Genomic DNA, 18,588 nt, shown 5'->3' on the forward strand with positions numbered 1-18,588 from the left:
TCCCCACAGGAGGGGTTGAGAATTATCCATCCTACCCATGGGCAACGTAGAACAGAGAGGAAAAGCTAGAAGCAGTAACATATGTGTTTAACATTTAAATTTTCCCATAATACTATTTTCCAATATCATTCACAATTGAGAGTGTAGTTAAAAATCATGAGGTATTTGTGACCTTTCATATATCTATCTGTATCTACAGCTCTAGATGCACTTAAATATCTTTCTTTTATTCTTCTTCCAAAATATGGAACAGAGATTTATTCCTTAAAGTTCTTGAGTCATTTGATGTGTCAAACCAGGGACATATCTCCGTATCACCAAGGACACGTTGAAATGGTAAGTATGCCTTGATTGTACTTTAGGATTCACCTAAGGGTCTCTAGTTCCCAAAATGGAATGATCTTTGTGGTACTCAGTTGCCAGCTCCAAATTTTACTGTTCAAATGGGAGCAGCTACCTTTCCCAAAGTTAAGAAGAAATCTCAGGGGCACCTGAGTAGTTCAGTAGGTTAAGCCTCTGACTCTTGATTTCTGCTCAGGTCATGATCTTGTGGTTTGTGGGATCAAGCCCCATGTCGGGCTCTGTGCTGACAGCATGGAGCCTGCTTGGGATTCTCTCTCTCCCTCTCTCTGCCCCTCTCTGACTCACGCTACCTCCTTCTCTCTTTCTCTCTCTCTCTCTCTCTCTCAAAAATAAATAAACATTTTTAAAAAAGAAGAGGAAGAGATCCCAGCATGTTCACAGTTTCTTTAAAGGATGAAAGTACAAACTCTGGGGATTTTCAGGCCATTCTTTGCCTCCTCTTTGGCAATCAGCAACGTCTGTCTAGTGTCTCAAATTAGGCCAATGAAAACAACAAGAACGTATGGAGTAATAGCTGAACCCACGGCTGCCATATCAGAAAGATGGAGTGGAGACAGCAAAACCCAGCAATCAGAAAATATAAGTTCCAGGTCCATGTCTGCAAGGTAAGAATGATCATTTTTATTCTGCCTATTTCCTGAAGCTGGTCTGGGAATTAAAAAGTTTATAGAGGGTACAGAACTGCAATCAATAGAAGAATTTTATCTGGCCATATATTTGTTTCACTTATTAACTCAACCAATATTTACTGTGTATACCTTAGTGCCAAATGCTGAACTATTCTCGGTTGGTAGAACAGAAATCGTCTCTGTTCTAAGATATCTATCTACTGGTATATCCATGTGAAACATTACTATTGGTAATATGTCAGGCATAGACTTTATTCTAACCTAAGAATCCAACATATGTATGTGTGCATATATGTGTCTATATTATTCAAAGCTCTGGTCCAACATGTGTGTGTGGGTGTGTGTGTGTGTGTGTGTGTGCACGTGTGTGGTGTGTTTTCAAGCTCCAATCAGAGGTTATGCACTTAGGAGATAAGATTGGAAATGGAGTCAAGTAGACCTGTATTTGTAAGCAGGTTCTATCACTTACTAGTTGTTGCCTGGAAAATTTACTCCACTTCTACTATTCTTAGGAGTCTTTATATGCACATTATAGGTAATGATAGTTGACCCACCTTAGGGTTGCTAGAATTTGAAGAATTAAACTTATTAAGCACATCATGTAGCAGCTGGCACACCTAGAATCCTATATAAATTATGGCTGAAAAATTTCACTTGGAGATGCTCTTTTTGCATGCAGCTTCTGGAGAATAGGCTATCACTTCTCCCACTCTCTCGGTGAAGCTTGTCACAGAGGGCTACATTGAGCAATTTCTAAATAATTTACATGGCTAGAGGCAGGCCCAGACACAGGTACTGGTACTTATTGCTGCCTTCCTGATTTTACTTCCTTCCTATGCAGGATTCTCAAGTCCTGGTGCCCCCATAAATAACTTGAAGCAAGGGAAGGGAAACATCCCCTGGAAGATACCCTGCCAGGTTCGTGGTAGTGTGTGACCCCAGCAGCAGCCGGAAGTGCAAGCAAATGAGTCAAACACTACCTCCGGGAAAATCCTGAGGCAAGGTGGCTGTTCCACATTCGGTGGAAGGAGCTAACCTTCCACAGGCTCATCTCCAGGCACCTGATTGGGAAAGGGAGTGCTGGTCAACAGCTCCCTTCCCCACCAGCCTACATATGAGGCACGGACGCAACCCCTGTGTTGCATGAGAGCTGGCAAACGGCCCCGCAGTCACTAAGGGTCTTCAGGCTGGTGAGCAACATCCCACCTCTGAGGGCCAATTAGGAAAGGTACTGGGTCTGGCTCAGGAGGGATCGCTGAGGTACGCCTGCCAGTGTCAAGAGCTGCTTCCTCAGGGTCTCACTGGGTGTGCCGCACTGTGTCAGCTCCTGCTAGTTGAAAGTAATTGAAGCAGGTGCCACATTAATATTTATCATTCCTCCTTTAAACAGCATTTGATCTGAGAGTGTGAAATGGCACATACAGAAACTTTCCCATGAGTTCGTTCTCCAGCGTCCTACTTCTCAGTGACACCCGCTATCTGAAAACTGGAGGCTAGAATTTCCAGTTAATTAGCAGAGAGGACTTGCCAATTGTGAACTACCATGATGCATTTGATCAAATACTCTTTTCTCACAGATCTTTTTGGAGTTTATTTTTCTGTGGGATCTCATCAATGATACTACCTTAAAATGTTAAAGGGTGTGTGTTAGCTTCACAGGGCTATTGTAACAAAGTACCCTGAATGGGCTGGCTTAAAATAGGAATGTATTATCTCAAAGTTTTGGAACACTAAAGTCGAAAATCAAGGTGTCTAAAGGGTTGGCTCCTTCTGGGGAGGACTGTGTTTCATGCCTCTGCCCTATCTTCTGGTACCGGCCAGCAATCCTTGGGCTCTTTGGCCAAGTCCAATCTCTACCTCCATCTGTAGCTGGTCTTCTTTCCTATAGATCTCTTCTCTGTCTCTAGATCTCCAAGTCTGTCTGTATGTAAGGACACCAGTTACTGGATTTAGGACTCACCTGGATCCAGTACAACCTCTTCTTAATTTTATTACATCTTCTAAGACCTTATTTCCAGTTAAAGTCACATTCGCAGGTACCGGGAGATAGAACTTCAGCATAATGTTTTGGGGGACACACTTCAAACCACCACAGATTAGAAGGAAAAAAATAACTCCCTTCTATACTTAGAGAAGCTTCTTTGGAAAGACTCTTGGTCTTGCATACAGTGAGTATATAGTGGAGCTAGAACCAGAATTCAGGGTCATGACTGCACACTCAGTGACTGCAGGAAGTCCTAGGAAAATGGCACGTAAATTCTCATTATTCATGGTAATTAATGTTTTATCAAGTAGTTACAAATATAGAACTCGCAAATATTAAACCATTACTTCTAGGAGAAATACAGGTTTAGGTTCTCACAAGCCCCTTGGCCACACCATTTTTATCAACGGATCAATATGGAACCTTGTTTTGTGTGTGCGTTTGTTTAAAGAAACCTTATTTCACATGTAATGCTAGCTAACTCACCTGATTTGAACCCACAGCCAACAACGGCATAACTCAGAACTGAATGCAGCCTTTCTAACACATGGCATTTTCTCAATAAGGCATTTCACAGCCTTCTCGTAATTAGGAACACTCGACAGTACTATGCTTCGAGTCCATTTTAAACGCAACATCACCAGAAAAAAAGCTCAAAAATGTTGGGTAAGCCAGCACTACATAGACTCAAAAAGGACCCCTGCTTATAGCAGGAAAAGTAACACAAGAACACTGAGCATCACTATATTCAGCCCCAACTGGGATTATGCACAGCGGATTTTTTCACTGCTCTAATCATGTTTTTATGGGACCACAAAATAGTGCCAGCTATTGATTTTAAGATTCTAAACCAATCACAGGAAGTATGAACATTCACAATTGTGAAAGCTGCAAATAATGAGGACCAGCTAGCTGTATACTAGAGGCTATCTTAGTTAGTTTCATATAGGGGTATACCGTCTTATGTACAAATGCCACGGGGGATGGAGGCTGCCTATCACAAAGCACAACAGTGTTGTTGCATTAACTGATGGGCACCAGGATACATGGATCCAGACCAAGCAGTAGGGTACCCATCTCCACTGGTACTCTAATCTTGAGTCAATCCTAGATGATAAAATCTGTACCAGGGAGAAGAAAAGGAAGAAACCCTGAATTTTATCACTTACCTATAAGTAGAAAAACAATGAAATTACCTAGAATTAAACTTATTTATTTATTTATTTATTTGCTGACAGGTAAAAGGAAAACATGACAGAGATTAAACAGAGGTACAGAAAAATAGTTAACATTTTGGGTCACCTGTACTCCAGACTATGAAGAATATATAATACACAAGTATTTATTGAGTGAATATTGCGTAACAGGCACCTTGTCGGGGGCTGATTTAAGAGTGAATGATACAGGGGCTCCTGGCTGGCTCAATCGGTTAAACATCCAACTCCAACTTAGGTCATGATCTCACGGCTCATGGATTTGAGCCCCAGGTCAGCATGGAGCCTGCTCGGGATTCTGTCTTCTCTCCCTGTCTCTCTGCTCCTCCCCAACTCACACTTTCTCTCTCTCTCTGTCTCTCTCAAAAATAAATACACTTAAAAAAAGGTGAATGATATAGACATTAAACTCATAAAAAAGAATATCCAAAATTTACAAATTTATGACTAATTCCTATTCCATGGCATATAACAGATGTTTAAAAGTAAGTTCAAATGTAGGTATCAATGAGCATGTTATTAAAAAAATGATATTTAGCTTATATCTGAGTATATGTTACCCTCACAGTTTGGAGGGAAGTGGTGTTCCTAGTTGAAGAAAAAGTATGTGAATAGTCGCAGGACCTAGAGAAAACATAGAGAGTTAATAGATACTACACTTGATCTTAGCCAAAAGGCTGAGAAGCGATTCATAGGGAGTTAATAGAAAGACTAGTGGGACTACAATGTACTGGCTCATCAAAATGGGCCATGAGAATCACAAAATCAGAGATGTGTAAGCAACAGTAATACATTTGGCATCTGAATTGGTCACTCAAAAAAGGAGCACAGAATTGAATTGTTCAAACTCTAGCTACTCAAGAGAAAGGCAGATTGGATTTAAGGCAGCAATTCTAAAAACAGCAAAGTCCCCAAGACATTTCCAGGGCACCCATGAGCTCAGAACTGTGTTCAAAGTATACCAACACTGCCTTGTTCACACTGGGTTGATATTTGTACTAACAGAGCAAAAGCTATGGCATGTAAAATTTCTGATGCCTTTGTACAAATCAAGTCAGTACCACCAGACTGTACTACTGGGAAACACTGTATTCTCTACCATAATGTATGTATGTATGAATATATATATATATATATATATATATATATATATATATATATCACCAAAGAATATCCTTGTTGAAGATGTATACTTTATTTGACTGACTCTCAATCTTGAGTACACGTCTTTTTTTTTTTTTTAATTTTTTTTTTTCAACGTTTATTTATTTTTGGGACAGAGAGAGACAGAGCATGAACGGGGGAGGGGCAGAGAGAGAGGGAGACACAGAATCGGAAACAGGCTCCAGGCTCTGAGCCATCAGCCCAGAGCCCGACGCGGGGCTCGAACTCACGGACCGCGAGATCGTGACCTGGCTGAAGTCGGACGTTTAACCGACTGCGCCACCCAGGCGCCCCAAGTACACGTCTTTTTAACACTGTATGTGAAGAAATGATGAATCGGGAGGTATGCATGAGACATTAATGCTGCACACCCAAAGTGGGATTGTCTTGAGCAAAAATGCTTATGTGAATGTTTGAGTTTCAAAGTTTGTTTTTTCCTCCCCTTATTAAACATAAACTCTAGTCATTAAGACTTGGAAATGTGGCAAAAAGATAATTTTCTTGAGAATTTCTTGAGAATAATGAAGTGAGCCTGTAACTTTAAGAAAAACTGGTATTTGTTAAACATGAAATTTGAACGGAAACATGAGAATTTTGAAAACCATGTGTCTGAAACCATGAACTTGAAAGTTTCTCAGTATGTCAGGACCTTTCTGGTAAGATCGGTAGTTCCATTAACATGTGTGATTTTTTTTTTTTGAGAGTATACAATAAATTATGATGGTATTTGAAAAAAACTTCACAACTCAGTAAGTCAGTATTTTCCAAATAACCAGAGCATGATTTTATCAAATCATGCATTGGTAAAATACTCATTCAAAATGCAAGTAGACCACTGTATTTTAATGTAACAGAATACAAAAAGTTCACTGAAAAGAGTACACATTCCATATCACAGCTGGTTTTCAACAGACTATCACCGGTTGAGTTCTGGTGTAGTAACAAAGAAAAACATCCACAATCATCTTTAAAGTATATTAAAAACTGCCTTCATTTCCAACCATGTATATCTAGATGGTCAATTTTTTTTTCTACACCCATCAACCAAACCATTCCCTTGAAACAAATTAAATGCAAAAGAAAATGTGAGAGGCTCTTGTCTTCTATTAATCCAAACCTTTAAAAAATATTTTCAAATTTACAAAGACATAACATTGTTGTTTTTGAAAAATACTGTCATTTTTTTGTTGTTTTTTGCCAAGTATTTTTTAAGTAAAAAATACATAGTTGCATTACAGTGTGATTGGTTTATTTATGTTATTTTTTTTTAATTTTTTAATGTTTATTTATTTTTGAGACAGGGAGAGACAGCATGAACAGGGGAGGGTCAGAGAGAGAGGGAGACACAGAATCTGAAACAGGCTCCAGGCTCTGAGCTGTCAGCACAGAGCCTGATGCGGGGCTCGAACTCACAGACCGTGAGATCATGACCTGAGCCGAAGCCAGATGCCTAACCAACTGAGCCACCCAGGCGCCCCATTTATGTTACTTTAAATGAAATACTTTAAATGAAATGGAGTGCCTGGATGGCTCAGCCGGTTAAATGTCAGACTTCACCTCAGATCACAATCTCATGGTTCATGAGCTCAAGCCCCGTGTGAGGTTCTGTGCTGACAGCTCAGAGCCTGGAGCCTGCTTCAGATTCTGGGTCTCTCTCTCTCTCTCTGGCCCCTGGTCTCAAAACATGAATAAACATTAAAAAAAATTTTTCAAGATAGGGGCGCCTGGGTGGCTCAGTGAGTAGAGCAGCTGACTTCAGCTCAGGTCTTGATCTCACTGTTCATGGGTTCAACCCTGCATCAGGCTCTGTGCCGACAGCTCAGAGCCTGGAGCCTGTTTCGGATTCTGTCTCCCTGTCTCTCTCCCTGGCCCTCCCTCACTCGCACTCTGTCTCTCTGTGTCTCAAAAATAAATAAACATTTAAAAAATATTTTTAAAAAATTTCAGAAGATAGCAGCGTAGGAGGACGCTGGGCTCACCGCGCGTCCTGCTGATCACTTAGATTCCACCTACACCTGCCTAAATAACCCAGAAAACCGCCAGAAGACTAGCAGACCGGAGTCTCCGGAGCCAAGTGCAGATGAAAGGCCCACGGAAGAGGGTAGGAAGGGCGGCGAGATGGTGCGCGCTCCACGGACTGGCGGAAGGGAGCCGGGACGGAGGGGCGGCCCGCCGGCCAAGCAAAGCCCCCGAGTCTGACTGGCAAAAGCAGAGGGGCCAGACGGAGTGTGTTCGGACAGCCAGCGGGACTTAACATCTGGAAGGTTATAAGCTAACAGCTCTGCTCGGAGAACGGGAGGGCTGGAGGACAACGGGAGGGAGAGTTGTTGAGCCCTAGATGACAGAGCTCAGCTTGGCAGGGAACAAAGGCGCTCGCCAGCGCCATCTCCTCGCCCATCCCCCAGCCAAAATCCCAAAGGGAACCAGTTCCTGCCAGGGAACTTGCTTGCACCACACAAACACCCAACGCTGTGCTTCTGCTGATCCATCCCTCCGGCAGCGGGTCTGACTCCCTCCTGGTGCCGCAGGGCCCCTCCAGAAGTGGATCTCAGAAGGAAAAGTGAGCTGAGCCTGCCCCTCCTGCCCCTGGGCACCATGCCTATCCACCCCAGCTAATACACCAAATCCCCAGCACCACAAGCCTGGCAGGGTGCAAGTAGCCCAGATGTGCCACGCCACCCCACAGTGAATCCCGCCCCTAGGAGAGGGGAAGGGAAGGCACACACCAGTCTCACTGTGGCCCCAGCAGTGGGCTGGGGACAGACATCAGGTCTGACTGCGGCCCCGCCCACCAACGCAAGGTATTCAAGACAGCACAGGGGAAGTGCCCCACAGTCCCACACCACTCCAGGGACTATCCAAAACGACGAAACGAAAGAATTCCCCTCAGAAAACGTCCAGGAAATAACAACAGCTAATGAACTGATCAAAAATGATTTAAACAATATAACAGAAAGTGAATTTAGAATAATAGTCATAAAATTAATCGCTGGGCTTGAAAACAGTATAAAGGACAGCAGACAATCTCTTGCTACAGAGATCAAGGGACTAAGGAACAGCCAGGAGGAGCTAAAAAATGCTATCAATGAACTGCAAAATAAAATGGAGACAACCACGGCTCGGATTGAAGAGGCAGAGGAGAGAATAGGTGAACTAGAAGATAAAATTACAGAAAAAGAAGAAGCTGAGAAAAAGAGAGATAAAAAAATCCAGGAGTATGAGGGGAAAATTACAGAACTAAGTGATGCACTAAAGAGAAATAATCTACGCATAATTGGTATTCCAGAGGAGGAAGAGAGAGGCACAGGTGCTGAAGGTGTACTTGGAGAAATCATAGCTGAGAACTTCCCAGATCTGGGGAAGGAAAAAGGCATTGAAATCCAAGAGGCACAGAAAACTCCCTTCAGACGTAACTTGAATCAATCTTCTGCACGACATATCATAGTGAAACTGGCAAAAAACAAGGATAAAGAGAAAATTCTGAAAGCAGCTAGAGATAAACGTGCTCTAACATATAAAGGGAGACCTATAAGACTCATGACTGATCTCTCTACTGAAACTTGGCAGGCTAGAAAGGAATGGCAGGAGATCTTCAATGTGATGAACAGAAAAAATATACAGCCGAGAATCTTTTATCCAGCAAGTCTGTCATTTAGAACAGAAGGAGAGATAAAGATCTTCCCAAACAAACAAAAACTGAAGGAATTCGTCACCACTAAACCAGCCCTACAAGAGATCCTAAGGGGGATCCTGTGAGACAAAGTACCAGAGACATCACTACAAGCATGAAACCTATGGACATCACAATGACTCTAAAGCCATATCTTTCTATAATAACACTGAATGTAAATGGTTTAAATGCACCAACCAAAAGACATAAGGTATCAGAATGGATAAAAAAAACAAGACCCATCTATTTGCTGTCTACAAGAGACTTATTTTAGACCTGAGGACACCTTCAGATTGAAAGTGAGGGGATGGAGAACTATTTATCATGCCACTGGAAGTCAAAAGAAAGCTGGAGTAACCATACTTATATCAGATAAACTAGACTTTAAATTAAAGGTTGTAACAAGAGATGAAGAAGGGCATTATATAATAATCACAGAGTCTATCCATCAGGAAGAGCTAACAATTATAAATGTCTATGTGCTGAATACGGGAGCCCCCAAATATATAAAACAATAACTCACAAACATAAGCAACCTTATTGAGAAGAATGTGGTAATTGCAGGGGACTTTAACACCCCACTTACAGAAATGGATAGATCATCTAGACACATGGTCAATAAAGAAACAAGGGCCCTGAATGATACATTGGATCAGATGGGCTTGACAGATATATTTAGAACTCTGCATCCCAAAACAACAGAATATACTTTTTTCTCAAGTGCACATGGAACATTCTCCAAGATAGATCACATACTGGGTCACAAAACAGCCCTTCATAAGTATAAAAGCATTGAGATCATACCAAACATACTTTCAGACCACAATGCTATGAAGCTTGAAATCAACCACAGGAAAAAGCCTGGAAAACCTCAAAAGCATGGAGGTTAAAGAACACCCTACTAAGAATGAATGGGTCAACCAGGCAATTAGAGAAGAAATTAAAAAATATATGGAAACAAATGAACATGATAATACAACAATCCAAACGCTTTGGAACGCAGCGAAGGCAGTCCTGAGAGGAAAATACATTGCAATCCAGGCCTATCTCAAGAAACAAGAAAAATCCCAAATACAAAATCTAACAGCACACCTAAAGGAAATAGAAGCAGAATAGCAAAGACAGCCTAAATCCAGCAGAAGAAGAGAAATAATACAGATCAGAGCAGAAATAAACAATATAGAATCTAAAAAAACTGTAGAGCAGATCAACGAAACCAAGAGTTGGTTTTTTGAAAAAATAAACAAAATTGATAAACCTCTAGCCAGGCTTCTCAAAAAGAAAAGGGAGAGGAACCAAATAGATAAAATAATGAATGAAAACGGAATTATTACAACCAATCCCTCAGAGATATAAGTAATTATCAGGGAACACTATGAAAAATCATATGCCAACAAACTGGACAACCTGGAAGAAATGGACAAATTCCTAAGCACCCACACTCTTCCAAAACTCAGTCAGGAGGAAATAGAAAGCTTGAACAGACCCATAACCAGCAAAAAAATTGAATCAGTCATCAAAAATCTCCCAACAAATAAGAGTCCAGGACCAGATGGCTTCCCAGGGGAGTTCTACCAGACGTTTAAAGCAGAGATAATACCTATCCTTCTCAAGCTATTCCAAGAAATAGAAAGGGAAGGAAAACTTCCAGACTCATTCTATGAAGCTAGTATTACTTTGATTCCTAAACCAGACAGAGACCCAGTAAAAAAAGAGAACTACAGGCCAATATCCCTGATGAATATGGATGCAAAAATTCTCAATAAGATACTAGCAAATCGAATTCAACAGCATAAAAAAGGTTTTATTCACCATGATCAAGTGGGATTCATTCCTGGGATGCAGGGCTGGTTCAACATTCGCAAATCAATCAATGTGATACATCACATTAATAAAAGAAAAGATAAGAACCATAGGATCCTGTCAATCGATGCAGAAAAGGCCTTTGACAAAATTCAGCAACCTTTCTTAATAAAAACCCTCGAGAAAGTCGGGATAGAAGGAACATACTTAAAGATCATAAAAGCCATTTATGAAAAGCCCACAGCTAACATCATCCTCAATGGGGAAAAACTGAGAGCTTATTCCCTGATCAGGAACACGACAGGGATGTCCACTCTCACCGCTGTTGTTTAACATAGTGTTGGAAGTCCTAGCATCAGCAATCAGACAACAAAAGGAAATCAAAGGCATCAAATTTGGCAAAGATGAAGTCAAGCTTTCACTTTTTACAGATGACATGATATTATACATGGAAAATCTGATAGACTCCACCAGAAGTCTGCTAGAACTGATACATGAATTCAGCAAAGTTGCAGGATACAAAATCAATGTACAGAAATCAGTTGCATTCTTATACACTAACAATGAAGCAACAGAAAGACAAATAAAGAAACTGATCCCATTCACAATTGCACCAAGAAGCATAAAATACCTAGGAGTAAATCTAACCAAAGATCTAAAAGATCTGTATGCTGAAAACTATAGAAAGCTTAGGAAGGAAATTGAAGAAGATATAAAGAAATGGAAAAACATTCCATGCTCATGGATTGGAAGAATAAATATGTCAAAATGTCAATACTACCCAAAGCTATCTACACATTCAATGCAATCCCAATCAAAATCGCACCAACATTCTTCTCAAAGCTAGAACAAGCAATCCTAAAATTCATATGGAACCACAAAAGGCCCCGAGTAGCCAAAGTAATTTTGAAGAAGAAGACCAAAGCAGGAGGCATCACAATCCCAGACTTTAGCCTCTACTACAAAGCTGTAATCATCAAGACAGCATGGTATTGGCACAAAAACAGACACATAGACCAATGGAATAGAATAGAAACCCCAGAACTAGACCCACAAACGTATGGCCAACTAATCTTTGACAAAGCAGGAAAGAATATCCAATGGAAAAAAGACAGTCTCTTTAACAGATGGTGCTGGGAGAACTGGACAGCAACATGCAGAAGGATGAAAGTAGACCACTTTCTTACACCATTCACAAAAAGAAACTCAAAATGGATAAAGGATCTGAATGTGAGACAGGAAACCATCAAAACCCTCGAGGAGAAAGCAGGAAAAGACCTCTCTGACCTCAGCCGTAGCAATCTCTTACTCGACACATCCCCAAAGGCAAGGGAATTAAAAGCAAAAATGAACTACTGGGACCTTATGAAGATAAAAAGCTTCTGCACAGCAAAGGAAACAACCAACAAAACTAAAAGGCAACCAACGGAATGGGAAAAGATATTTGCAAATGACATATCGGACAAAGGGCTAGTATCCAAAATCTATAAAGAGCTCACCAAACTCCACACCCGAAAAACAAATAATCCAGTGAAGAAATGGGCAGAAAATGTCTTCTAAGGAAGACATCCAGATGGCCAACAGGCACATGAAAAGATGCTCAACGTCACTCCTCATCAGGGAAATACAAATCAAAACCACACTCAGATATCACCTCACGCCAGTCAGAGTGGCCAAAATGAACAAATCAGGAGACTATAGATGCTGGTGAGGATGTGGAGAAACGGGAACCCTCTTGCACTGTTGGTGGGAATGCAAATTGGTGCAGCCGCTCTGGAAAACAGGGTGGAGGTTCCTCAAAAAATTAAAAAAAGACCTACCCTATGACCCAGCAATAGCACTGCTAGGAATTTACCCAAGGGATACAGGAGTGCTGATGCATAGGGACACTTGTACCCCAATGTTTATAGCAGCACTCTCAACAATAGCCAAATTATGGAAAGAACCTAAATGTCCATCAACTGAAGAATGGATAAAGAAATTGTGGTTTATATACACAATGGAATACTACGTGGCAATGAGAAAGAAGGAAATATGGCCCTTTGTAGCAACGTGGATGGAACTGGAGAGTGTGATGCTAAGTGAAATAAGCCATACAGAGAAAGACAGATACCATATGGTTTCACTCTTATGTGGATCCTGAGAAACTTAACAGAAACCCATGGGGGAGGGGAAGGGGGAAAAAAAAAAAGAGGTTAGAGCGGGAGAGAGTCAAAGCATAAGAGACTCTTAAAAACTGAGAACAAACTGAGGGTTGATGGGGGGAGGGAGGGAGGAGAGGGTGGGTGATGGGTATTGAGGAGGGCACCTTTTGGGATGAGCACTGGGTGTTGTATGGAAACCAATTTGACAATAAACTTCATATATTGAAAAAAATAAAAATTAAAATTAAAAAAAATTTAAAAATTTCAAGATAAATGAAATAGTGTTTTAATATTTTCTGAGGTTAAATTACAATATGGTCAATGTCTATAGATATAAGTCCTGTGAAGAAAAGATCTTCAGGGTCCTTGGTAAATGGGGTCCTGAGGTAAAATCATTTAAAAACCACTTGTGCAGGGGAAAGAATATGGACTTTATAAAATCAATGGCCTAGACTCCATCCACTTCCTCCTGCATCACTAATTAGAACAGTGATCCTAGATAAGTAACTAACTGCACTCCCCAATACCAGGTTCTTCTTTCATAAAAGGAGAGTAATTATCATAAATGCTCACAAGGTCACCAGAAGGAGAAAGCATGGTCATATCTGGGGAGGCACTTTTTACTCTGCAAAGCACTACACAAATGTTACTTCCTTATTATTCATGACACTAACAACTTAGGCTAAAACTTGATAAACTATGTTATTATTAATTATCTCCCGTCCATAAGGATGAAAATATAGATTTAAATCGTAATGTAAAACATTTTTACCTCATCCCTGACACAGATTTCTTTTACTGGTTTTCATTACTTTTTAAAGTCTTTAAACCTCAGATCTTCTGATCACAAGACTCATTTGTAAAATTGTTTCCGAAACATTTTTCGGAGTACATGTACGTATTGCAGCAAAACTCAGGAAAAGATTTGCAATCATATGAAAGTAATGAGTACTCTTGTGGCTGCATGAACCATGGATGAGAGTTAAACTGCGACACCAAGGTCGAACATGCTGACCACCCACTTCTTGCTGATAGCAAATAATGTCAGTGTGGCAAAAAACTTTAGCAACTTTCTCATCTAATGCCTCACCTAAAGCAAGAATCTCTTTTTTTTGTATACAAATAATTTTTTAAAAATAATTTTTTGTCAAATTGGTTTCCATGCCACACCCAATGGATCCTGTCATTGGAGACTTACAAGGCAGTTCATTTCATCTATTACAATGTTTCTTTTATTATCCATATCTCATTATACAAAAAGCTAAGGAACTTCTGGGGCACCTGGGTGGCTTAGTCAGTTGAGCGTCTGACTTCAGCTCAGGTCATGATCTCATGGTCTGTGAGTTTGAGCCCCGTATCAGGTTCTGTGCTGACAGCTCAGAGCCTGGAGCCTGCTTGGGAATCTGTGTCTCCCTCTCTCTCTGCCCCTCCCCTGCTCACACTCTGTCTCTCTCTTAAAACCAAAGGTTAAAAAAAAAAAAAACAGAAACAAAGCTAAAGAACTTCTTGAATTTTAACAAGTTCCCAAGCGATGCTGACGCTGCTGGCCAGGGACCACACTTTGAGAACCACTGATCTCTGAGTCTAACCACAGTTCTTTACACATCTTACATGGAAGCATGTTCTGAGTTGGGTCCAACAGACTTGCAACGGTGCCCATTCACAGTTTTGAGACCGTCTAGATGGTTAACTCTCAATAACTGTTTGTTAATAGAAGAGCAGTGGTGTGAATAATCCACTACCATGGATAATCCAAAAGTCATTTCAACTTGGTTTTGGAAGGTGTTCAAGTCGGATTTTAATTTTTCAGGATCACTGGATTTGCCTTCAAATAGGTTTTGCTGAGGCCAATGTTAAAACTGAGTGACTGTTTCCTGGGTAAACGCATGCTTTCCTCAGAGGGGAGGCAAGCCAGCTAGCCTCGCATGCTGGCCATGGAGTCACAACTGGTGCTCAGAGTTCACAAAACACACAATCTCTGTAAAGCATAACTGAGAGTCGAATCCACACAGAACGCTTTAAAAATTTTTAGTTACTAAGAGTATGTATGAAAGTTGGGAAGTTTAGGGGAAAACTCATCATTTCTTCTTTCTATACATTCCCCAAAATAATTAAACTCAAGCAATTTACAGCACTCGAATTATTTCCTTTGTACCCTGTGTCCAAACCCTCAAGAAAAAGCAAAACAAAAAACCCACGAAAATGCGTGTGCGTGCGTGTGTGTGTGTGTGTGTGTGTGTGTGTGTGTGTGTGTGTGTATGATTTTACCTTAGGGAAGTTATAAAAGAAAAACACCACCCAAAATCTCATAAATCCTATTGGAACTGATAGGAATGTCAAAGCTTGTGGTTAGAGGTAGTTATAGTCTATAAAAGTAGTTTCCAGGGGCACCTGGGTGGCGCAGTCGGTTAAGCGTCCGACTTCAGCCAGGTCACGATCTCACGGTCCGTGAGTTCGAGCCCCGCGTCAGGCTCTGGGCTGATGGCTCAGAGCCTGGAGCCTGTTTCCGATTCTGTGTCTCCCTCTCTCTCTGCCCCTCCCCCGTTCATGCTCTGTCTCTCTCTGTCCCAAAAATAAATAAACGTTGAAAAAAAAAAGTAGTTTACAAATGTTGGCTTGTGGATAAGCTGTATCACAACAAACAGAGAACTTATTAAATTCAGATTCCTTCCTCTGCAACTCATCATTGAAATTCTGCATGTGTGTCTCTATCGGCTGCCCTCTAACTAGTTTTCCTCTTCCATTTCTGTGTCTCAAATTATACACAGAAATAATCAGTTATTCCTAAACCAACTTGTGGATTTGGGGGGAAAATATTTAAAGGCTCTATACATAAAGTCTTATTATCACAGACATGAATGCCAGAAATGGGGTAACAGTAATACTACCTACCAATTTTTTGGTTCTTGTCAGAGATCAGATAGTGTGTGAAATGCCATACCTGACTTTTTTTACCTAATCTTCACAAAAGCTGACCAAGTAGGTCCTTTTCTTGGCCCCATTTCACAGATGAGAATCCTGTGTGTCCCCAAATCCCACAGACAGTGGCAAAGCTACCATTAAACTCCCCTTTGCCAGAATGAAAGCCCATTCTTTCAACCACTGTGCAGTACTGTACCCCATATCTATTTAAGAAAAAGGTATACTTGCAAATTAACATGTATACAAAACACCTCTTAGGGGTTACTGTCGATCTTCTGTCTCACCTAGCTCTCAACTGGACTTCACTTCCCACAGACACAGCTGCAGAGCATTACACTTCACGTGCACCCTGTATGCAGCTTATCTCTCTCCTCAGGTCTCTACCTCGGAGGCTGAGGTAAGAGATACTGCTGGCAAGTATGAGGGAATCAATGCTTCATTGGGGGAAACGTTGGGCCAATGGAAATCTAACAAGAGAGAATAAATGTCTTCCTTCTTCCCTTGCATGATCTTTCCTGAGAAGCAGTCTATAAACTTCTGTGAAGACAGCCCTGCAAGATGGAGAGATCAGTCCCACTTGATACTAAGTAGTTGCTCACTTAGTAATGTGGTTTATGTTGGCTCATTGGTTCTTGTTCTTTCCCTGCCTCATACCTCTTCTCCCTTCAGTGAGACTCTCTGGAACTGTATCCATCCACTTTGTGAAACGGTACCACAAAAGTCTTCACCCAGGCTCTGCTTTCTAGAAACTCAGGCTAAGACAATTTGGAACTGCCCAGCTCCAAGGTAAGTGCAAGTGACAGTGCTGCTTTTCACTTGTTTTGGAGGTGGAACAAAAAAGGAAGAAGAAAACTAGGAAACCACATAACTATAGGATTGTGTATTATCTGCTTTAAAACTATGTCTGGAAAAAGCATCCCTCTGCTTTAATACAAACAACATAAACATTGCTACAGCTCTGTGAGCAAGGAAAGGCACAATTACAAACAAGCAAATAATGAATGGCTTGTCTTTCTTTTCCTACAGGAATATTCTTACTCTTGGTCTGCCTCCAGTGCTAAATAGAACTCACTGGCCTGGGAATCCGGTCTACTGAGGCCATGCGTTGTTAAAGACCCTCCTTGTGAAAGCGGAGAAATGAACCTCCTGGAACCAACACCAGAAACTAAAATGTCACTTTCAGGCCTCACTCCAGGTGGGATTGAAAAAGCATGGCTATTTCCCCAGAAATGAACCAGTCTGGGGAAAGTGTGGCTCCAAGCCAGAGCTAGAATTGAACAGGTGTACCTCAGGAGACAGGTTCCCAGTACCTTCTCCAAGCAAACAAAATTAACATGTGTTTCCTTTCTCCTCTATTCTAAGAAAATCTGTCCAACAGGCCCAGAAAAACAGACACTATAAAGGAAAAGAGTTATTTCAGAAATCCTTAGAAAGCATGTATCTATATATGCTGATGAAATTTAGAGCTAACACATGTGTCTAAATAATACAAATTCTAAATACGTTGGCCTTAAATAAATCTTCAGATGTGAAAACACTAGGTAATTGTGGTCTTTATTGCATGTTCCCATCCTTTATGCATTGATAGCATGTAAAAATTCACTTACATTGCTCCTCGGCCTTTTGGCTAAGATCAAGTGTAAAATTCACCTGCAGTGCTCCATAATCACAATGACATAACTCTACTTATGATCACATAAATAAGTAGTTTCTAATATGGTAATGCCAGGGATAGAATAATAATGCAAACCTGGGTGTGCATGTGTCCATCCAAACTCAGTACTTCTTTTCTAAACTGGTGAGTGATAGGTTTAAATGTGGATGGTGGGCTATTGTATTGTAAAGGTGCAGAAAATATATGTCATATTTTGATTAACATGGCAAGTCCTATGCTGACATTACTTTATAGGAATAAGTGAATGCGCAAAAAATGTAACCCCAATAGTCCATGAACTCACACTGCCAGGAGATTAAAGCTATTGGCATTGCTATGCTAATGGATGCTAACACACCTACTGTGGTATTTTATTTCTTTGCACGTGTTATCCTCTAATTCTCTTAATGACCCAGTGAGGTAGATGCAGTCATTTCCATTGTACTGATGAGTCAACAGACTCCAAATATTTAAGGATCTCACATAAGAAAAAACACAGAGGTTGGGGCGCCTGGGTGGCTCAGTTGGTTAAGTGTCCGACTTCAGCTCAGGTCATGATTTCATGGCTCGGGAGTTTGAGCCCCACATCTGGCTCTGTGCTGACAGCTCAGAGCCTGCTTCGTATTCTGTGTCTCCTCTCTCTGTACCTCCCCCACTCATATTCTCTCTTTCTCTCTCTCAAAAATAAATAAACATTAAAAAAAATTAAAAGAAAAGGAAAAGAAAAAACACAGGTAGAAAGAGTGGAGAGTCAGGGGTTAAGACTTGACAGCATTTGTGTTCCTGGCCCCACTTGTTCTTGATTTGGTTACTCACTTGCCTTCTTTGTGGTGTGCTTACTCAACCCTCCCTGGAGTTCTGTGAGTTAATAGATTTCCTTCTGAATGAACTTAAGTTTGTTTCTCTCCTGCATAACCCAGAATAACTCAACCTATTACAGTATCCAATGAAAACACAGCCACTTAAAAAGCACCAAGTCATCTATGAAAGCACATGCTTCTTTTATTGGGGCTCATCCTTGTGACCAATTTGGACCCTCAC

General features: G+C 40.9%; 1 pseudogene; it reads right to left on the reverse strand.

The window, feature by feature from the left end:
• Window positions 1–4,742: 4,742 nt before the first annotated feature.
• Window positions 4,743–4,879, reverse strand: LOC112861923 (U2 spliceosomal RNA; annotated as a pseudogene).
• Between the last annotated feature and the right edge of the window lie 13,709 nt (window positions 4,880–18,588).

The sequence above is a fragment of the Puma concolor genome, chromosome A1, assembly GCF_028749965.1.
Source record: "Puma concolor isolate L17-30 chromosome A1, mPumCon1.1.hap2, whole genome shotgun sequence".
Taxonomy (NCBI): Eukaryota; Metazoa; Chordata; class Mammalia; order Carnivora; family Felidae; genus Puma; species Puma concolor.